Source organism: Siniperca chuatsi, linkage group LG1 (assembly GCF_020085105.1).
Source record: "Siniperca chuatsi isolate FFG_IHB_CAS linkage group LG1, ASM2008510v1, whole genome shotgun sequence".
Classification (NCBI taxonomy): domain Eukaryota; kingdom Metazoa; phylum Chordata; class Actinopteri; order Centrarchiformes; family Sinipercidae; genus Siniperca; species Siniperca chuatsi.
In genome coordinates this window covers 13,351,254-13,375,438 of record NC_058042.1, presented here as the reverse complement: position 1 = coordinate 13,375,438, position 24,185 = coordinate 13,351,254, and the positions used below count along the sequence as shown (strand labels likewise).

Genomic DNA, 24,185 nt, shown 5'->3' with positions numbered 1-24,185 from the left:
TAAGGCAGACTGCAGGCTGTCTGTCCAGCTAACATCCTTGTGAATAAGTGACCACAACTGTGTAGCGTCTGGCCATGGCTGCAGTCCTGCTCTTTGTTAAACAAAAGCTAACCTTCATTTGGAAATGACACAGTAACAAGGACAGAAATGAACAATACACAGACTGTGTTCTTTCTTCTGAGAACCTCACTATCCTTACTCAGGCGGAAACACTCTGCAGGATGGATTAGTCTGACAAAGCTCTGCATGGAAGCTTTCATGGGGAGAGTCACTCCAACAGCCAGGTAGAGACAAAGCTACTTATCCATGGGGTCACAGTAGTGTAATGGTGTGTGTAGACAATTTGCTCTTTGCTATTCAACGGGTGTGAATATCATCCATGGGGGGAAATCACTTTGATTTTCTGAGCCTTGCTAATTGACTTCTCCAGTGCCTCTCAACACTGAACTCTGTGACAGATCTTGGAAGACACAGAGATGCCCTCAGCAAAGGTGGTTTTTGTCAATATAATTAACTGAACAGACAAGAGGAACTGTAGCTTTGGCCCCAAGTTTTGGTATAGAGCCAAGTCTGAAAGTGGTTAAGTTGGTAACAACTTTATATTTTACTACTCAGAATTAATTACATTACTACTCTCCGAGGATAATGGTTCATGCAGTGTCATTAGATTGCAAGGCCAACACATTTTGCCTTTGGCAACACTGCTGGTGAGGTATCATAGTATTGTATTTAATTATTATATTGTAGTAATTATATTATTGTATTCATCATTAGTAAGTCTATTGTTTAAATCGTCATCTAGTCATCATTGCCAACAAGATGTGTCAGGATCAGTCAGATTCAGCTCATATTGATTGATTGACTAACTAATTTCCTGGGGGAAACCCTGAATACAGAGTTATTTTTTAGAATTTAGGGGGTTTTAAATAAGCATCAGTTCTGTGTGTGTACTTATATTCTGTTATGTTAAAATTGCTCATTACTATTTGAACATTTAATATACAGGATAGTAGTATACACCTATCATGAGCAGAAAAATAAGCTTAATTGAACTCACAGCCTCAGCATTCAGATTTTTAAATATAGGGATTACCAGTAGTCTTAAAACAACAATATGCTCTGTATGTTGTATCATGGGGCCATCAAAGAGCATCAAATACAGCAATGAAGTGAGTCATAAGAAATTACTTATGCACAAGCATAACACCGTGCACAGAGCTTTGTGTTGGGCACCACTCAACAGTAATTTTTAACTTATTAAGGAGTATATACAAACATGGAGCACTGAGCAATGTGACCAAAGAGCAATAATTACTTGAGACTTGGCGACTGAACCAGTCAAATTTTTAACACACACTTTTGTTCAGTGGCCCTTGTAGCGTCATTAAATAGACAGAACTTAAAACAAAGCAAGTATACAGTCATTTGCACCTTGTTTGACAGTAGTTCAATTTAGTACAAGTTTATTTCCATCTCTTATATGCAGTATTTCATCTGTACTGAACTGACAGTTAGTGGGGCTCACAACCAAGTGTAGTCACACTGGCTGTAGGACAAAAACACCACCGGAGAGTAAAATACTGTAACTGAATAGGCAGATTAAGAAATACTATCTTACTTAACAATACAATTTTACAATTAGTGCTTATGCATATTTTTAATATTCAATTTGCAAAAGCATAACAATCATTGTAATCAAATCATCATGTAATATTATATAATTGCTGGACAATAATCAGTTTTGTCTGAATTCATTTAGCAATTGAAGGTATTCTCCACTGGATGAATCCAGTGGGTGATTTTCTTATTACAGCAATTGTGCAATTATATAATTGCTTGTAGTACTAGCACAAACTGAAGCCTAACAATCCAGTAAGATTACTATTCACTCATTGATAGTCAATGATAGCGTGTTCTGGATACTGGGTGGAGGACACTGGCAGAGCTTTGCTGTCTTGATCTTTCATGCTCAGTGTTACTGCAGTTTTGTAACACCTCAATGTTTCAGTGGTTCTTGTGGGAGTCTACTTTGTTATATTTTTGAGGGCTAACATCTGTATGTCTCTAAACCTAGGAATGGTAAGATTATGCCATCAAACAACCAAAAAAACATTACTTAACATTACCCAAAGTGTCAAACTTATAATTACCGCATTTATGCAAGTTGATGCATCTGCTGATTTGTGAGCACTGTATATTTACATCTCTTGCTGAAGTCAAAATAATTGGATTCTTCTTGTTGCAAATTAACAACCAGTTTTATGTTATCTCTTGGTGCCTATAGCTTGTTCTCAGCTCTGGGATGTCACTCGGTACAGAGCTTCAGCAAAGAAACAAAGTCAAATTATGAACCCATAACTCTGCAGGTGTGTCAGTCAGTCAACCTCAGAACAGAATTTATCTTTTGGTTTCTTCCCAAGCCCGGGCCTCTTACTGGGCTTCCAGAAACACACACACACACACACACACACACACCACATAGTGATGTAAACTGTTCTGTAGGCTTTAACAAACCTGCTCTCAATCCTGTCTTTTGTACCTCTCAGTATCTGGGCTCTGCCATACAGTAAGCTAGTTTTTTCTTTTCTATGTTTTTTTAATCAGTGTGCCATGAAAACAGCTAAATACATTAACAAAGAAAAGTAAAATAAGAGCAACAAGCAGCGGTTGGTCAAGAGCCCAGGCTCTGGTAGGCAGTAGTGTGGAGGACTTGAGGTCAGGAGGCAAGGTGCAGTTCAAAGAGACGGGTTTTCAGCCTGTGTCGGGAAATAGAGACTGAATCTGTCTGTTTGTGAAGGAAAGGAGAAATAGACCGGAGTGAAGGTTCAAATAATAGTCTAGAGGTAGTAGAGTGCTGTGATAGGTTACTGGAGTCATTGTTTACTGTTATGGTTACTGTTTTGTCCACCATGAACAACCTAATAACAAGAACATCCCACTAATGCAGTTGAATAACAATACCACAATCCAATAATGACTCATAAATACAGCTTCAAAAACTACCAGAGATTTGAGTCACCGCCTGTTTGACACAGTTGCAATGATAATACAACAGTGCAAAATTCACAAAATGAGTATAATTTCTTGGCTGTTGTATTGAATTGCATTATATTTTATGGGTGTTATTATGTCCACCTACTGCTTCTGGGCTAGAATACATGTTGTGTGCATTAAGGATAATACTGCCAGCGGGGTTCATCACCTAACAACTGTACTATGTGCACGAGTGACTGCCTTAACTGAAACAATTGGTAAATACTGTTGGCTTTATAAAGGAAGAGAACAAATGAACAAAATAGAAAGTGGGGATATGTCACTGTCCTATTGTATCTGATTATTCTACTTTTCCATTCATCTCCATTCATTTTCCATATCCGCTTATTCTGTTGAGGGTTGTGTAGACTGGAGGCTTATCTCAGCATGCACTGAGCACGAGGTGGGGAACACCCTTTATTAATATTAAATGTAGATCTTAAATTTCTCTTGGCTTCATGTTTCTGCCTTACAGCATTTATTTTAATACCCAAATATGCACACTGTGTCTCATTAAATCTGAAGCACGACCTTGTGCAGAAGCATTGTCCATTTCTCACTGCAAAAGTGAGGTGTGAGAATGTGCTCTACTTTTCTCATTCCTAAAACTCTTCAAGCCTCATTAACTACGAAAACAAGCCAACTAGCTGCTGTGAATGTTTGTCTCCCTCCGCAAGGTACAGAGCCTTTTCTTGGCTCAAGCTAATGCTCCACAGTCCCTGCTGAAGCAGGCAATCACTGAGGCAGGCGATAATGGGAAAAAGTTTATGTTTTATGTGGTGTCTCATGTGTAGAGTGGTAAGGTTTATAGCTCACTACAGTGTGGGCAGTGAAATTATGTGACCTGTGTGTTGTTAGATCGGAGCCAAAGACTTTTACATTTTTAAATAATGATGAAAATATAAAATGTTTTAGGTCATCACCAAAGTTATTACAGTTCATCCTGTGGGCAACAAGAATTACTGTACTAAATTTCATGGCAGTCCATTTAACAGTTGTCAAGACATTTCACTAAAAAGCATAAATGGCAACCCGTGGTAATGGAAGAAGTCAGGGGATCTCCAAAATCTTTAGGGCACATCCTCTGGGAACCATGAATTTCTTTCCAAAGTTTTGTGTTAATCCATCAATTAGATGTTGAGATATTTCACAGGATAAGTGAAAACCTTTGACCAGCTGGTGGAAGTCGGGGGATCACCAAAGTCTTCACGATTTGATCTTCTGGGCACCATGAGTAGCTGTACAAAATTTCATGGCAATCCATAATAGTTGTTGAGATATTTCAGTTTGGACCAACGTGTTGGGCCAACTGATAGAATGACCTTGCCATCCCAAGAGCTGCTACACTAGCGTAACTAAAAACTGCTCTCACAGTGTACATTGTAGGCCATTTCAATTGTTGCCGACTTTATCTCTCAAATTCAGCACTTCTGACTTGGCTGCTGACAATGACTAAACTTCTCAAAATTGATAAACAAGTGCTGCTCTCTGGCAATCTTGTACACACATACACACACCGAGCTCTACCCCTCTCTCACCACAGACATCACCACATTTGTCTTTTAGGTACTTCTAAAAGCACTTCCCCTTACCCCCAAACAAAAAATAATCAATACTTAAATGTCCAAAACAGACAATCTCAGAGATGAACCTTAGAGAGCAGGCTAACAACTCTTGGTCTGAACCAGCAGCACTCTTTGCCAGAATGCTTATCCCTCTCTTTCCTCCATGGAGTTAGCAAGCTTAAATCATGTTTACAGCCTGTAGCCTTGTATAAGCAGAGAAAATTAAGATCCATTGCTTACTTCCATTGTGTGTGGTACTAACATGCATAACATTTCAAAACAGTCTACTATTGTGCTTTTTATTTCTGTCCTAAACCACTTAAATCATCAGTTCAAGTGAATTCACATTCTTGTTTTCTCTGCTTTGCAGCTGTATTGGTTCATCTGTGATTCCTGGTGCAGTTATTCAGGGAGTTCTATTGAGAGATTGGTGAGAAGTCATAAAAATAGTGTTGGTGGTGTAGGGAATGAGAAATGGGTCTGCATGGATAAGATGTAATGCACAAGAAAAATGAAACTCACCAAAGGTTAAACAGGCCAAAGAAATGTCATCAAAATGCCACTTAAACATGATTTGGCCTTTTGGATTCTTTCATCACATCAAACTTTGTGCCAGCAGTGTGGCATGAATATGAGTGAAAATGCAGCACAGTGTTCTGAAAAGGTCGATCAAGATCTGTTTTGAAATAAAACCTGGACTTTAAGATAAATCACAAAAGAATATATTTTATGCATCAGAAAGCATTTTAATTTGACCAGTAAGATATATTTGAAGATTTAATCTGTCATTGAAATGATGGAATTTAAATTAAATGATGAAACACACTGGGGAAAACAAAATAATGTAATTCACAACATTTTTCTGTTAAACATTGAAAATGCAAATAATTTAATTCCTTATGAATTCTCCAAGAGGTCATGTTTTATGTCTTATTGGCAACCTATTAATTAATGACTAACACAGAACATCAGAGATGAGACTTAAAGAAGCTGGGTCCTTGCAGCTAGGCAACTGGCTGAGAGGCACTGAAATGCTTAAATTACATGGGATTATGCTGCCCACTCTCACTCAACTGGACTTCTGCTTCATTTTCTGCACCTAATTTCATGACCTGTTCAGGGCAGTGATGTTCTAAACACAAGGGTGCATGTTTGGCATCAAAAGTATGGGGGGGTGCTATAAAGAATGTTATTTCCTGCATTTATGTACATTTATATTGATATAGCAAATAACATATTATGACATTGGTTATTGTGCTTTTCATAATAATGGTAGTATAACAAAAAAGTAAGAAGTGTTATGTAAATTGCTGCATTATTAATGCACTAACCCTAATTAGAATCAAATTTAGTTTCCTTGATAAATAGCCTAATATTTTCATCTTCACTGCAAAGAGCAGAGTCTTATCTTTTTTTAGGATAATATTAACTCTAAATACAAACAGATTTTTTAAAACCTGAAAACGTTAGGTGGCAACACTTTTAAAGCTTTGATTAGTGACTGCAGCCTTCTTTTCAGAATATATGAAATGTGGCTGTATTAAGACCTGGATACTGGACTCTAAGATGTCGCCCATGAAAATTGCTCGCGCTGCACATAAGCCAAAAAAGTTCAATGTTGTTGTGCGTCCCACTGGACATGCACATTAGTGTAGGACAGTTTTACAAATATTAAACCTTCATGGTTTAAAAATTGATAATACAGAGAGTAATAACTGACCTTGTTTGTAGTTCTAGATGTCTTGTCAACAGTTTTACAGATGTTTGTCGTGGTTTGCCACTGGGGCAAATTGGCAGCACGGTTCACTGGCGGTGCCGCATCCAGCTCTCTTAATACATCAGTGATATGCGCCCGCAACAGCCTCCAGCAATAAGATAGGGCAATGTCTATGTGGCCTGCGAGGTGATACCCAGGGCAAGAAAGTTTGCCAGTCGCTTGCTGCTGCTCATAAAGCTTATAACTGTGAGTGCATGGTAACAAATGAAGGCAACTCAGCATTTCAACATTTTGACCAACTCGTCTCTTCTCTTATCTGGATATGACGGCTGGACAGAGTTTAGAGAGATTTTAGTGAGTAAATCAAACTGAAACTGTAAATGTGTGTGTGGGGGCAGGGGGACACAAATTATATACAGTAAACATATAGTTAGCAGTGGCCACATTTTCTGCTAAACACAACTAGTTAAAAAAACTCATACCCTACTAGTTACTGTTAGTAACTCAAACTCCATTAATGTTCTCCATTCAACACATTCCACGCTAATTAGTTTATGCCTGGCAGTCGTCCCGAGCCTGCGGCCAACTTGGCTATACCTCACCTTCATTCCCCCTTAGATACTAGACACAACAGTCACTGAAAGTGGAGGATTTCACCCCTTCATTCTTGAGCCTCAGGCTGATGGGCCCTATTCACAACAAATAAGAGGATCAAACTGCAAACTGGGTGTGGGTGCAGTGCAGTCAGTACACTATGAGGGAGAGAGGGAATGTGTCTATAAGCCTGTTTTCTCCGAAGTTGGGTAAAATTTCTTGAAGCAGTTCAATTTTGTTTGACAACTGAGAGTGCTGTTAAAAATAGCAACCTATTCTTTTCACCTCTTTTGGTATCTGAAATATCTTGATGTGCTTGATTGTTTCAGTGATTGACGTGTCATTATGTGAGGGTGCATTCTTCATCGTGTTAAGGAAAGTTGGAGCAGTTTTTCAGCAATTTGGAGGGACTAAATCTTATCAGCCAATAAACATCTCACACTAATTTCAGCTGGCTTCAGCTTTCCTCAGACTGTTTCTATGTTAATTGACACTGAATCTCAGAGTTCAACAAAAGCTTTGGGATACAATAATGGTAGAATTTTTAAATTGCCTTGACAGTTACCTTTGATAATAGTATGAATTGTCACATCCTTCATAATCTTATCTTAATCTTTGTGTAAGTGTAATACAATTAGCCATCACTGATTAATCTCCTCACATTACTAATTTTCATTGTGGTGGAAACTGCTGCTTGTTTTGCAAAACATGTGCATGACTGAGATGATTTTATACTCCAATTTCACAGGATTGCTGAAGCAGAATTAACCTTAGGGTTCCTTTTGTTATTTTTTCGTTTAATTTTGGCAAAAAAGAGACAAAACAAAGAATCTGTTAAATTGTCATGTGCACAAACAGTCAGGTCTGGGCAACTTGGAGTGACCCACTAATTCGACTGACTTTACTAGCCTGAAAAATGAGAGCCTGTGGAAGAGATGACAGTGCTTCAGCTTTCATTAACTCTAAATCACTTTCCACACAGTGCAACAGTGCACAAAGGTAATTAATTTCCTCAAGGACAATTATTTTAGTGCATTGAGATAATGACAAGTACTCCTCAAAGTTCAATCTCGGTAGATACTGCAGGTGGTTTTGAAGGAAAATGATCCCCAAAGACCCAATTTAGAGTCAGTATTGCGCCATCTGTGGTGAGAAAGTTAATTCACTATGCAGCTTATATTTATTTGAGAGAACTTACTCTATTCACAGTGTAGAATAACTTAAAAAATATCATTCTGTGGCAAGAGCAACAGTTACAGTAGAGGCAGAGTTACAGTATACTGATATATACTGACACATGTAGTTAAGGTACGATACAATGTAAGATACAGTGCATGGACAGTAAGCCTAATTTCACAATACAAATATCTTCACATAGTGCTTCAAAAGATATGTGTCGTATAGTGCTTGATTAGTATTTGTATGTCCCACTTCCTCTATCACTGTACAGTACATTGAAAATGATATTGATATTGCATGATAATGATAACACCCAGGGCCAATATACACTATATATACATTTTAATACTTTTTTCATCTTTGAATTTTTATCCTCTATATTTGTTTTTCTAATTCTTACTTTTACTTGTATTCTAAATATTATTCTTTATTGCACATTAGCCTTTTTAGCACAGCCTCAAGGGAATGCCACCCTTTGCATTTCACTGCACACGTATGAGCATGTGATAAATAAATACATTTTTTTTCTGAATTTCTGAAATATTTGTCTAAGGTTTTAAGTAGAATAAGCCTTTAAAGCAAGCCTGAAAGTTAAGACTCAAACGCACCAAAGATGGGAGCACGAACAGTAATGCTGTAATGTACATACTGTGCAAAACACTTTTAATATTCAATTACATCTTTGTGTGTTTAGAATACAAAATGTATTAATTACTGTCCAAGTCTATATGTAGGTTATCCTAAGGTATTTTAAAATGTTGTGTATAGATTTAATTGAAATACCACTTTGTCACTGTCCTCAAATGTCCATTTATTTTTAATTGCCAAACAACTGGTAGGGCCTTCAAGATAAATCACCTGCACATAATGTGAAGAACAGTGAATGACACACAGGCACACAAGACAGGGTGATTATGGGTGTTATTTTTGAGGACAGAGGTATACATCTCTGCAATTCAGGTGAGGGTGGGTTGGGATGCCATCAATCATGGTCTATCAGATCAGTTCTTCTCTTTCCTGTTATAAAGCAGAAGCAGGAGAGTAGAGTTAAGACTGGCTTCTCCCAAGAGAAAACAGATGTCCTTGTCTGGGAGTTGCAATGCAATACATGGCACCTCAAATTTGCCACCAAGGGCAGACAATGTCCCATTTTAATTTGAATTCATTTCAATTTCTGAAGATATTGAAATCCCTGTCACCATGTTTTCCATGTGTGAAGATGTGCACCAACAGTTTTAGTTTGGAAGACATTGGATCACCTACTAAGAGACTGTCCTCACCACAAAAACAACAGCATTGGTCTTTTTTTCAAATGCTTGAAATGACACATTCACATTTTCCTGACAAGCAGTAATGAGGCAAGGGTCGATGGCTGGTCTGACAGTCAACAATGGTTTCTTTTTCCCATTAAGGTAATCTTTCCCTAATCTTAACCAAAGAGTTTTGTTGCCTAAACATAACCAAACCTCAACCATAAGGATGGCAGATTAGGGAATGTTCATATGAGGATGTGGTTGAAACATTAAAATCATTTGGTCGTTTTGGAGGGCACTGACAAAGACCATCACATATTAAGTTTAGTATATTGCATTGGCTTCATTCGGTCACTGCCAGAAAACTTAAGCCTTAAGATTTGTAAATCACATTCTAGTAAATGATTACTTAATTACTGTGTATTTCAACAATGTTATGAAAGGTGTCAGTAAAACACTTATTTAGAAACCTGAATTTTAAAACAATGCAATAATGATACTTCATAACTATTGTTTGACCTCCTATGACACTACCAGCTTGCCTTCATGCTCTGGGCTCCACAGACTGCACATCTCCTGTGGTTCACAATGAAAGGCCCATGTAGCATGCACTCTTCTGCGTCCACCCCTGTCAAACAGGCCAATGATGGGTGGCAGGAGTGATGAATGTGGGAACAGACTGCCTCTTTCTTTAAAGAACTTGGATGCTAGAAGAGCTGAGACTTGTTGGTTTTGACACAGATCAGGGAAAGATTCAAACTAGCAGACTATGTAGGCTAGCTTGGTCACAGCCATCCAAACCACTTACATTTATCATTCTGTGTGTCGTCTTCTCTGTGCGCGCTTGTTAATAAAGCCCATTTTCTGGCCAATATTTTTTCTGCTTTGTTGGTTTATTGGTCTCCTCTTTTTGATGAGGTTGTCAGAAAATGTTGATGTTCTGGCACTTGGATTAGATTAGACAATTTGTTAGCAGAGCTTAAGCAATGCTGCAGTCGCAGAGTGCAAAGGAGGAAACACAAGTCACTGACACACAATGACTGCATTAGAAGTTGAATAAATCTGCCAGGAGTTCATCTTTAAAAACATATTCAGGGTAACATTTAACATCAAGCTAATTGGATATGTAAGGGTTAATATGTCATCTTGCCTCACACACAAATAATGAATTGGTCATATTTGGTATATATACATACTGCTGTATGTGAAAGTGGTAATAAGTAGAAGAGAAGAAGGTATGCATTCATTAGAGCTTATCACAAAGGCTACTTCCTTCACCCTCCTCCCCTTCTTATTTCATTATTATACCTAAGCCATGCCTTTTTGCTCTAGTCCTCTCATATAATTTACCACCGTCCTTTATTTAAAAGGCAACTCCCTCCTGGTTCACGCCATCATTCAGCAAGTCTTAAAAAAATCATTGCCCTGTCTTATCTACACCAGAGGCAATCACAGTCAGTGTTCTCTTTGAATGATTTAGTTGTTCTTTTATCGTCCTGCCTGCTGCTTCTTATGCTGGCTCCATCATCAAATTATACGTTTGGGTACAGAGAACCGGTTCTGAATTGGAACCAGTTACAAATTTATAAGAGCAGGAAATGTAATAAACATGATGTTTTGATTCTGCTTATTAATTCCTGAAAGTGACTTTTGGACAGTTGTACAGAAGAAGTATTCAGATCTTTTACTTAAGTAAAAATATCTGTATAAGTCTGTAGAAATACTCCATTACAAGTTAAAGTCCTGCAGTCAAAATCTTACATAAGTAAAAGTACCAAGTATTATCGGAGAAATGCCAAAGTGGGCCCTGTTAGTGTTACATTATTATGTATTATACAATTGGATTTTTATTATTGTTGTGGTAAAATGTAAGCTGCATTTTAATGTTGTAGCCAGCTGCATACATACTGTTGGGTGGTTCAATTTACTGTACAACAATGCACTGCATTTTATATGCTCATTGTAGGTTTTTAAAAGCAGTACGTAATTATAGCTAAAATATAAAGTAGCATAAAATAGAAATACTCAAGCAAAGTGCAAGTAACTCAGAACTATACTTAAGTACAGTAATCGTACTGTACAAGTACAGTACCACTGAGTTTGGACCTACTGAGCTTCCATCTACATCTGGTTACACATGCGTCAACACGTGCATTATAATGTGTTCGTTTGGAAGAATCCCCTGGAAATGAAGCTAAGCCCCACAAACAACAGTAGCAACAGCAACATTTTAGGGAAGAAGGTAGTCAACAGGTCAAAGTATTTCCTACAGCATGGTATAAGAATGCTGTGTTTTTGCCCCCAGTTGTAGTAACAATGGCCCAGATGCAGCTAATACTTCCACATGCAAAACATTTGAATCACAAAATACCTCATCCTTTATGACAAATGACTGTTTTAACAGCCTACTGTAACTTTGCTAACAATAAAAGTGGTTTTGGTGCTCAACATATTTAGTTTTTTGTTTGTACTCCAATAATATGGAAGAAATATGACATATAGGATTTGCTAAGAACTAAAATCAATAAGCAGAATCACAGTTGATCAAATCTAAACCATACTATCTGTATTAGACCGCCACCCACCACCAGTATCTTGACTCCATCCACATTTACAGTATTGATGACTAAACTAGGTGATTATGCATCTGACGCAAGTATGTTATTCATCCCCATAATCGGTTGTTAACCCCCAGAGAGTCTACGGGAAAATCCAAACTGCTTTTTATCCACAGCGTACACTATATATGTAGCTAGTCTTGTATATTTGGTTTGACAGAAATATATCTCATATTTAGTAAACCACCATATGTATCATTAATTAAGTCAGGGACAGAAACAGAATGTAACAGAGGACAAATCCTGTACTGGTGTTGGCAGTGTCACTGGAATTATCAGTCTTTGCCTGCTTTCAGGGAGCCTGTTTAACATACTGTACCAGTTATTTCTCTTTCCATCTCTGGCAACAACATACAGATAATATAAAATAAAAAGCCTCTTATTAATGCAATGTCAGTGATTTGTTCTGTGACTACAACATAACAGTATTTCTTTCTCTACTATGATAGTGTTACAATTGCATGGTGGAATATAAATTCAAGGTACACGGCATCTGGCTTTAATGACAGCAGTTCTCTGTGTGAGAAATGACAACGTGTGCCTGGCTCTACAATGATTACTGTATACCAGAGTATGAATATTCATGTATACTTGACTAGATTAGTTACTTAATGTAACCTAATTTATTATGCTTTGAATGCATGCTTTAGAACCCCAGATTATCTCATTGTATGATGGCAGCAATGTAGTAAACTGTAGCAATCATGTATATATTGAGCCACAACAGCATGGGATGGTGCCTTTGTTTACTTCAACTAATACCAGTATTTTCATCATTTTTTGTGTACAGTATTTGGCAAAATGGGTTTGTGATAACAGTCCTTCATTACCATTTATTTGATACAAATTATCTTTCAGCTAACTTACAAATCTGCAGAAGAAACTGGCATGGATATCCACTCATCCTTTATTTACAGAGCCAGATGGTACGTTTGGGAACCATCGAGCATCTTTTAATGCAACAGATGCTGAATTGCAAAATTTCTCTGTTTTGGCTAGCTGGCTGTGTGACATTGTGTCTAAAAGCCCATTATCCAAGGCAAAAATGTGACCCCCCCCGTCCCCCTCTGCAGCTATCAGAGAGCATCAAGTACAGCCGAAGTTATTTCTTTGAGAACAGAGAATGGGCTCCTTCTGAATTCAGTCTGTCAGCTCTCTGCATAAAAGTCTTCTACACTCAACCTTTCTCCCAGAGATCTCACCAGAGATTCACTTAGCTGTCAGAAAACAATTGCTCTTTGTAAAAGGCAGTGGCTGGTGCAACTTTTAATTTTAAAGATGGTTTAATGAGCTGCCACTGTGTGATTGATAGGGTGTAAGAAATTTGTCTCCCGTTCCTCTATATCCTACAACAGAGGACTTTAATTACGAGCCCCTTGTACTGATGCTGTCAGCTCCAGTGTGATATGCATCATGTATGTGGGGAAAATGGATTTTACCACCTGGTCGCCGCTCTGTACAGTATCATTGCACACAATGTCATCCATTGAAAATGCATTGTCATCAGAGTAGATTGATATTGCCTGGGAATCAAGGCTTCAGGTATTCATGTATTCACTCATCGGTTTACTCTCACTCGTAGTTTAAAGTGAATTTGATTTTGATTGATGAACAATCATGCCTGAAGTGACCTACCATTTAATCAATATCTGCTCCATGTATGTCTATTTTTCATGCAAACAGTTAATTTTAAACTCTCTGTGCATCCTAAGAAAAATATATTTAAGCACTCGGACAGCAAATTTGGATAGCCTTTAAATGTCAAAGTTGAGTTGTATCCGTTCACTTTGACAGTTTTGAAATGCTAATAAAGGCACTGCCTGAATACAGTAGAAAGCTGTTTTAAGAGAGGTAGCTCAAATGTCCTTAGCTTTAAATCTGGCTGTGCCCTGACAGAATAATTCACTTTGCTTAATGTAAACAGCATCTCATGAATTCAATTCAATCAATCCAGTCCAGCTATATTGCACTGGAGTTCACAATGTGAGCGAACATCTACCAGTAGTTAATGGAGATAGGTGATATACACTGAACGTAAAATCTTCTGTGACTGTGCATGTACCAAAGATTTTCCTAGTCGACTAGTAGTCGTTAGTTCAAGCCATTAGTCAACTAGTCATCGCAAGTTTATGATATTAATTTAATTATTTAAATACATATTTTTTGGGGCATCAGAAAACGGTTTGAGTTCCTTGGCTGAGAAAGAATGTTATGTAACACTGCGACTAAGACTCTTCTCATCAACTAATGGTTTGGTCGACTATTAGGAGACAATGCACAATACATTTATTTCACCAGATCTAGCTAAAAGCTAATTTTCACCTCCAGTCCCTAGACAGAGGCTGCTGTGCACATTGATGTAGTAACAGACAGTTGTGAATTAAAGCATTGCACCTTGAAAACAAACATGATAAAACACCAGTACTGCAAACAGTAAAACAGACACACTGGTTCCCAAGCAGGGGTCAGTGATCTATCAGTACCATCAGTAATTTTAACATAATTAAATAAAAACAATTCAGCAGTTTAAGAAATGTCCAAACAGACATAGTATTAATTAATTAATACTAATTACTTACTACAGATGTAGTATTAATGCTGGCCAATGTGATATTGTGCTTTTTCTGGAAATTAAATTCAGAAACTGTTTATGAATCAAATACCCGTATGGGAATGTATGTTTGTGGCTAATCCAGTACATCTTGCATGACCTGCAAAGTTTATCACAATGGCCTATTACAGCCAGATTGATTGAAAAGATATTCACTGTGGTATAAATGATTTAGAAAAATGTCTGACAATTGACAAATTTCTATTGACTCATGGTAGATATTATCATAACAGTTAAGTTGATTTCATGAAGGTGTAATAAAATTACTTCTTACTTTAATGTAATAACACATGAATTAAACAGCTTCGGTTTCCATTTACTTTGGGAGGTGGACTTTAAAATGTGCTCCCATTCCTGTAATTTTCCCTCTGGTAGCTAGTTCTAACTGCAAGCAGTTGCTATTGTGCTTACTTTAAAGGCAGAAATTAGCTAAATGGCAAAGAAGAAATATGCACATCCTTTTATGCTGTGCACCTCAACATTTTAGAAACTAATTCAGTCACACAAGCAAAGTAACACCACATCCATTCAGAAGGTCTGACTGAAGTAAGAGGAAAAAAAGTGTGAAAAATGTTAGTAATTTACTCCCAGCTCCGAGCATGTGTCAAATGTGTGCAACGTTAACAGATCATTTAGGCTTTTATTGTTGAAAATGGACACTGCACAGGGAATAGGCTGGCTGTAATTTACTGTATACCAACATTTTTTCTAAAATTAGGACAAAGTATTGAAAAAAAGTGGCCATTTATTGTAAATGCCATGTTTGTGTTCTTTTATTGTGTAATTAGGGAAGAGGGAAGTGAGACTGTGGGGAGACTCGCTTTCCTACCTCTCAGCCCACAGTCTGACCTGGTTTGTTCCCTTGACTCCATAAGCTGGTGAAAAGTTTTAGTGCTGGATGTGATGTCACTGTTCCCACCTGGAGAAACACGAGACTGAACCATGCCCAGTATCAGTTTGGGAGAACGCACTGGTCCCTTCTCCTGTGGCCTTTAACTTTCTTCTGCATTGCTGTTTTGCTCTTTATTGGAAAGTCAGGATAACTTTTTGTTTGGTTCTCTGAAAGGATATAATGCGAGTTCACCGCCTCCGTGATCTCCTGTCAGAGGTTGTTCTTTTGTGAGGCGGTAATGGTGATTTTAGGCACCTATTATTACCTTAAATTCTGCTTTGCTGAAGCTTTTATTTTTCACTTTCATCAATGCCACGATGGTCCTCTTGATATATAAATGTGGGTGTTCTCCACTGACTAATATGATGTTTCTCATCCAGTGTCATTAGGATATGTTAACTCATGATAATTAAGGTCCTGTTATCATCCTTTCCATTAATGAATGATTGGGATTCATCAACATCGATATGATTGAAAACAGATGTTTCTGAATGTTTAATGAATCGAGCAAGAGGATTAAGTCAGGATGCATTTCATGAATGAGACTCTGTTTATTAATACTGTATCTTATGGTTTATGTTTTAGTGCATTAAAAGTCGAGCTACAAACACAGTGAGAAGCTACAAATCAAACTAGAATGGAGTGTAAACTGAAATACTGAGACTGTAGTTTTAGTTTAGAGAATACAGTAGGTGTGTTTCAGAAAATCACAATATGCTGTTACGAATAACGTGTATGTACATATTTATATGAAACATTTATAATCATTTTGTTTTGTATAACTGTCTTGCAGCAATTATGCAGATACAAATACATTACAAATACATTATGCAGCTTTTCTCCCTTTAGCAATACTGCTGTTGTTTTTACTTGTGCTTTAAAGTTTTAACAATTTTTAATCCCGACAAGAAACCAGAGAATGTAACCCTAGAGAAATGAGTGATTTGAGGTTTTTTTTTTTTTTTTTACAGAAATGCTAAATCTATGTAAATGTACTGTCCGGTCCCACAAACTAGTCCTGTGACCCCAAAAACATATTCCTCAATGCAGTTCATCATAGATAGCTTGGCTAAATATTAAGAAAACACTGTTCTTTGGCTACAGCTTAAATATGTGTCCAAGGGGAGAGAAAAAGTCAGACAGCCAGTAACAAGAAAGCTCACAATTGTGTGCCAGTAATGATTCCCATTTGCCATTTTCTTTCATGCATATTCTTATGTAATACTGAACCAAACCAAATGAGGAAAACAATCTTCGGGGCAGAATTTACACAATATTGGCAAATCAGTTGGATAAATTAGTATAGTTTGGAAACAGTAAACCATCACAGTATCAAATAAAAAAATAAGCTTTTGCCCAACTATACTACATGTATAATTGCATACATGAAAATCATTTATTGCAAACAAAATGATGTTTTTTGGGATAAAATTATAATAGAGCCTTACTGTTTTTTATACAGTATTGATAATGTTGATCATTGTTTGCCTTAATAGTCAAATAATTATCAACAGATAGAGGGGAGAGACAGAACCAAACCTTGTTTAAGGATTGTTTGTCCACTCTCACAGTCTGTTCCGGGTAACAAACAGGGCAGAAAAACAATATTATCATAATTGGCTGAAGACACACACACACACACACATTTTCTGTTGTATCTTGTGCAGGTAATGAATATTGGAGAGAACTAAACAAAACAAACCATGCTGTCATTTCACGTATCTGTTGTGGGGCGACTGTGGCTTAGTGGTAGAGCGGGTTGTCCACCAATTGGAAGGTTGGCGGTTTGATCCCAGCTTCCCCCAGCCCACATGTCGAAGTGTCCTTGGGCAAGACACTGAACCCCAAATTGAATGAATGAGATACGTAGTTGAAGCGCTCAGAAAGACTAGAAAGGTGCTATATATAATGTACCATCCATTTACCATTTGTGATATAGAGAAGTGGTGGCTTTAAATTGTGAATAACAATGAGGTGGAAATTACAAGGGTCTGTTTTTTTAGCCTACCATAAGTAAACAGTGCACATAGTGCTAACATGTACTGGGGGTGATTGATGAAGGAAGTACATAATAAAACATAAATTCTTTAAATATTTTATATGTGGAGGCTATTGGAGTCACACTGAAATCAAACTGTGAAATCAAACATTGCTTTGACTCTTTCTGTTTATACAAAAAATTGGTTATAGGTATAAACGGTTAACAAATGGACTGCAAATGCCTTTATCATCATGGCTCATATGTTATTATATAAAGGTCATCAATGATCAAGTAATTACTGCATTTAGTAGTCCTAAGTTAACTGATATAAATAAGTCATTGTTTGATAGTTAACAGTATAAAAAATATATATTTATTAAGGATGGTTATTATAAATTGTTTCTAGTTTCTAATTGTTCTTCATTGTGCACAGTATATCTTTTAACTTTAATTATAACATTTCATCACAAATGGAAGACGATACAGATAAGGACAGGATGAAAAAACATGTTACAATCTGAACATCTGAGGCATATTGTAAAATTGCCATGTCCTTGTACATACACATTGTGTGATATCAGCAATCTCAAACATCAAAGGTAAACAACAGGTGCTGGTGTCAGTCCCTTACAATCAAAGAGAAAGTGCTTTTTGTAGCCTACCAATTTCTCCACCTGCAGTGGCCTCAATAGGCCACGATGTCAGATGACATGTTGTGCCATTTCAATGACAGGTGCCACTGCCACTATTGTTCTCCCTCCACCTACACATCAAAGCTAACTTGAAAAGTGAAACAAAACATTGTTCATATATTATTTATATTTATGATTACTCAACCATTGCTCTCGGTATTTGAGCGGATGACTTCACATTAACCAATATTAGAATAACTTTACTCTGTTAATGTTCGGCTCAAGTACAATAACACATTGAACATACCAGTGGACGGAATGTGACACCTTTGTCTTCAACCTGGAATATGAAACACTAACCATGTCTGTAAGAGGATCAGGTTCATAGGGGCTGACAAGGTCAGAGATATGGTTAGATGCTAGTCCAGCATAATTTACTGGTCAGCCTTGAAGGTGACCAGTAAATTCTCAGTATCAATGTTACTGAAAACTCTGATAAAGAGAGTGAAGAGAAATGCTTTTCTCTAAATTAAATTATATAAATATTACAATCATTTGATTAAACAAGGCTGAAGCTGCCAGGATGCTTCTTCAAAAGTGCTTGTCAGGGCGCCCCTGTAGCTCACCTTGTAGAGCACACGCCACATATCCTTCCCGCAGCAGCCTGCATTCGAGTCCAGCCTTGGCCCTTTGCTGCATGTCAACCCTCTCTCTCCCCTGCCTTTTCTGTCTCTTTCTAATATCACTGTCAAATAAAGCAGAAATGTCCCAAAAAATTATCTTAAAGGTTATATTGATAAAATTTTTATGTAGACGAATATTTAAAAAAATAATAATACATCCACAGAGCTTTTAGAAAAGTGCGGAATAAAAGTACCACTTTCCCCCCAAAAATAATATATGATTGTGAATTTATCACTTTAAAAATTTTGACAGATCCAAAATGATTGTTTTGTTTATCTCTGTGTGAGATGTCTGAAGCTTGGTTCCTGCTTCTAACAAAGCTTGTGAGCCAAGAGTATAACGACGTTGGTATCACGTGGTATAGTTGCCAGTTAGTATGGAAAAAGCGTACACTGACATTAGCACATATTAGCTATCTTAGCTTAATCATCCGAACAGCAATAACCCATAAAATTACACTTCTGCATATTTAAACAAAATAAACAAAAACTACAGGCAGTCATAGTCCTTACAACCTTAACTAATGTGTTGTCACAGGTTAGATTGTCAAAGTTAGAAAAATAACAGCGTCAATCCCTGAGGAGCTACATTAGCATTAGTGACAGTTGGTCCAGTTACCTAATGATATATTTCCCTTAAACAATTTAACATTATAACAAAGATATGTATCAGAAGGGATTTAGAAGTGGGCCAGGGTCCGATATAACCGATGGCCTGGGGCCAGTACAAGTTTATGCAGGGCAAGTTGATTGTGGCGGACTAGTCCACTTATGAAGAGATGGTCGTTCTTCTTTAAGACCAGAGTGGATGTGGGATCCCAATATATTACCAGTGTGTCATGTTGAAGGTAATTTAAAGTTCAGAACTACTGTAAATCTGCTCATTATAGTGTCTAGACCCAACACATGACTGTTATTGAGGGTGTCATCTCATATAGCAGTCTAACGTTAGCCCTATTATGAGACACTTTGCTGAGGTACTTGTGGATAACTAGCCATGTTGCCAGCTGCGTTGAACTCAACAGCTACGGTACTCATGTTAATTTAAAAATCTGAAAATACTGACATGATCATACAGTCGTAGCTGTCGTTGCTCTGTGACGCCAAGCAGCAACCTCGGGGCTGAAAAATTAAGCTAACGCAAAGTGCCAAAAACTGCAGTTCATCGAATGGCCACTTGAGGCTGGCTCCAAAAGAGAGTCAATCCCCATAGACCCCGTGTTAAAATGCCCAATGCCACTTTGAGTGACAGCCGGTGCTGTCACTGCTAACAGCCTGCTGTCACTGCTGCTGCAAGTGGCTCGCTCTCTTCCCTGTCACTGCCTGCACCCTATTGCTTTTCTTAGCATTTTGTTTTACTTTTACTTCAGAACACCTTATCCTACACTATCCACACACATCCACATGAACACTACAAATTTCACTGACTAACACACCCTGGCCAATGTGATTTGTATTTCATGGTAATTAAAACACTTGCAACTAAAGTTATGTGAAAATCTAAATTCAGGTTAGACGGTGTAGTCCCTCATTCGTCCAGGAGTGTTCGGCTCCTATCCCGTCCCATTTTTTCACAATTGAGAATGACTTCCGGATGGGAGCCGAAACGTCTTGATTCTGAAAACAGTGTCCAGATGACTACGACTGAAACCTTTTCTACGATAAATTCAGGTTAATTGATTTGCTTCAAATTTTTCGTTAGACATGTATTAAGTAAACATTACTAACACTGTAACCATGGTAACACTAACCAAATTTCTGCAAGTCTCGACAAAATCTAGTGTTGCAAGTTACCATAATTATATATTTAAAAAACGTTGCGGCATTTTAAATATTGTGTAGTATAATCTCAATAACAGATAAATCATTATTTCAAATTTTGTTGTATAGTTTCAGGTTAACTTACCTCAAGAGTAAGCTGGGACGACTGGGTACCAACTGTAGACTGTCAGCTGCATACCACAGGGTTAGCTGGCTAGCAACGCAGAGTAGCATATATCCTAGCCTCTTAGCTAGCTTCTTAGCCTTAGCTAGCTTCTTAGCCTTAGCTAGCTTGGTAACTTTGCGCTAGGTGGGCGTGTTTCAGCAACCAGGCTCCTCAGCTCCACCCACTCTTACTTTTTACTGTAGCTGTCTGACTAATGTCGAGGGCTGTGGGTTTTTATAGCATCCCCACAATGTACTGTGCTGTACTCTTTGGATTAAAATGTAAATATTGATCTAATGTCTTATAGTGTTAGGATGATTGTGTCATTTTACGGTAAGTGTTGCAATATAGGGCCCCTATAATTATTAAATGATGGGGGAAAAAGGGTTACCTAAAGCTAGCTAGCCATATCCTAAGATTACCATAGATAACGTTACATGAAACACCACCGCACAAAGTAAACATTCCCATTAGCATCAATTGTACTTTGTATTATTATTTAATTCTAATTAGCAAATGTTAGCATGGATACACGCTAAACTAAGATGGTAAACATTATATCTGCTAAAGATCAGCATGTTAGCATTGTCATTGTGAGCATGTTAGCTTGATGACATTAATATTAACATATGACATATTTAGCTCAAAGCACCACTGTGCCTGAGTATAGCATCACAGAGCTACGACATCAGTATGGTGTCAGGGGAGGGGGTTTCAGAAGCTATTTGACCATCTGATAAGCACTTTGTTTTTTTAAAGGTGCAATTGATAACATTGATAACATCCAGCCACTAGATGACGCACTCCCCCTTCCCCCTTCCATTCCATTCCAGTGGTTGCCAGTTCGTTGCACAACCTGCATATTTCATGGCTGAGTGGAGTGAGAATCTTTCATGATAGAGGAATGAATTCATTTTTAACATATAGCTATACATTAGCTATAGATTTAGTCATTAGTTTTGGATGTATTTGGGCTTAAACCAAAGAATTGGACAATTAAAATGTTTTACCTGATGATTGTGCTAGATGAGTCAGACATTCAGACAACAAAGTTATTACAGTTCATTCTGTGGGTACCATGAATGTCTGTACCAAATTTCATGGCTCTCCATCCAATAGATGTTGAGATATTTCACTAACTGGTGTGTCTCTCTGACTCCTTTCAAAATGCATTACATTACCAGGCTAAAAGATATGTAATAATATCCATGCTAAGCTTTGTACAATAACCACCCTCTCGTCATTCAAGATTGTTGGACCGTTAATTGAAATTTAGTCTTAATTAACCATACTATGAATTAGAGATTCCATTGTTTGAGCCAGTAAAAAATGAGTGACTGAGATTTCAAATAGTGTGAAGTAAAATTAATGGGTGAATGCAGGGTTTTTTTTTCTGTGGATAAGTGTTATTATCAGAGCAACAGAAAGGTCACCTTTATTAATCATAATAATTATTTACAGTAATTAGGCCAGATATTAAAGGAGCACTTTGTACTGCTCTCAGAGAAAATGGATTCTTCATGCTCAGAATTACTTCAAGGGTAACACGTTGTATATTTTGTATGCAATATGAAAATTACAAAGTCCAACCTCAATTATGACTGGTACTAATGTGGTGGTTCACTTTACCACAGTTTTTATATTCATTATTAGGATTTTTATTCATTATGCTTTCCCCTCAGAAAAAAACCAAAGGGTGGCAAGATGATGAAAAATAATAATAATAATGATCATAAGTGATATTTATACAGCAGCTTTATGTAACAAACCTTTTTGTGAACTTAAAGATACTGTATGTTACATAACTAAGATACTACATACAAATGAATCAATACAGCAAAAAATAAAGGTTATTATTAGATTCATTTTAAGAAAGTCTCTAAAAGACATAACCATAAAAAGACCATGAGAACGTTGTTCTATACTCTAAAAACTCTATTAGAAATACTGTACAGCTTGTTTTTTATAAATTTATATATATAAACTTGGGAGGGGTCCAATTTCAGATCTTAATTAACTCTGTGAAAAAGACCAAAATGTTTCGCAAAAAGTCTAAAATATTTCACAATTCATATGGTGCAATATGTATTGTATTTTCATATAACTAAAACGTTGTTCAATAAGCAGACAATTGGACTTTTTGCGAAACATTTTGGTATATTTGCCTGTCTCTTTCACAGAGTTAGTTAAGCTCTGAAATTGGACCCCTCCCAAGTTTGTTGGCTTGTTTTTTTCCATTTTCTTGCGACATCCATGAAGCCTTTTCCAACTTATTTTGATTTGTACTTCCTTCATTACTTGAGAGATTTGGATGTGGGATCATTCCTAAACTGTGCTGTACTGTGTCAGGAAGCATACGCCCATGTATCGACATACGTCCAAGTATTAAGACCCTAAAGGCCGGATAGCTGAATGTTATCCAAGGTCAATAACTCTCAATGATAATTCCCTGGCCAAATATGTGTTTTGGCCAGCAGAGAGCAATTCACTCTTCATGAGTTGGCAAGCTGTAGCTGCTGTCTGAAACTCTCAGTCCAGTCTGTTTTCCAGGTAAAAGGCCTTGTAATCACATAAAAATTCAACACAAGAGAAGGGTGGTGATTATTTCAGTATACTTGATCATTGTTTCAAAAACTCAGATTATATAACTTTGGTCAATTGCTTAAACTGATTTGGTTATCTGAAAATATGTCATAAGCAACTTTTTTAGAGTAGACTTGTTTGTAAAAGCAAAGGCTGCTGTTGTCTTCTAAATAGTATTAAAAATAGTCATTTCCCCCTTGAGGTTTTCCAACATTAATTCCAACAGAAATGTTTTTCAAACACACAAAGACTTTGTTAACACTAAATGACACACACAGTCAATGGTGCTAAGAAGACTGTCTAAAAGTTCTTCAAGTGGCCTCTAGAGGAGGTGCTGTTCCTCACACACAACAGGATCAACCATCCAACATTGCCATCGTTAGAGCTCAGCACTTTCGCTGAGCTTATGGCTAAGAAAAACATTCTCAAATGAAAAGTGTAAACTTGTGCATTGTTGCCGAGATCTATCATGATGTTGTGTGGATAAAAAATCCTGGCCCTCCTTATGTTTCTGGTTTTTAGTTCACAAAGGCCTAAATAACAGAAGACCACTGAAGTCGGTCATTTACTGTCATTTTGATTGGAAAATCAATAACACAGTCCATATAATCATAGAAACCTTGAATGTCGTTATGCGGTGTCAGTCTCCAGTGGCTTATACCTGCCTGGTATTAAAACCTTATCAAAGCCATTTGTGTAGTCCAGATCCACAAGTTATTTTATCAGGCTAAGATATTAAATTATTATGTATTAGCAGTGTTTCACAGTAACTTTACATATCTACACACTACTGCACAGAATAGCGTGTGATCTGTTCGTAATGACCATTCATGTCATTGCCTGGGACTCAATCAGACTGCATAAAAGTTAATTTTGTGAGTTCCGAATTTTCTTCCCAGCACAATTCATCTTACCCC

General features: G+C 37.2%; 1 protein-coding gene and 1 long non-coding RNA gene across 7 annotated transcripts in view; one reads left to right on the top strand and one right to left on the bottom strand.

Moving 5' to 3' along the window:
* The window catches only part of gpc6a (glypican 6a), a 238,289-nt gene that overhangs the window by 140,169 nt on the left and 73,935 nt on the right, over positions 1 to 24,185 (top strand). The window lies entirely within an intron of this gene.
* Positions 8,893 to 20,734, bottom strand: LOC122875032. The gene is made up of 3 exons (XR_006377729.1): positions 20,665 to 20,734; positions 18,702 to 18,820; positions 8,893 to 9,105 (listed from the first exon to the last, which is right to left on the bottom strand). It is a non-coding gene; the product is annotated as an uncharacterized LOC122875032 (long non-coding RNA).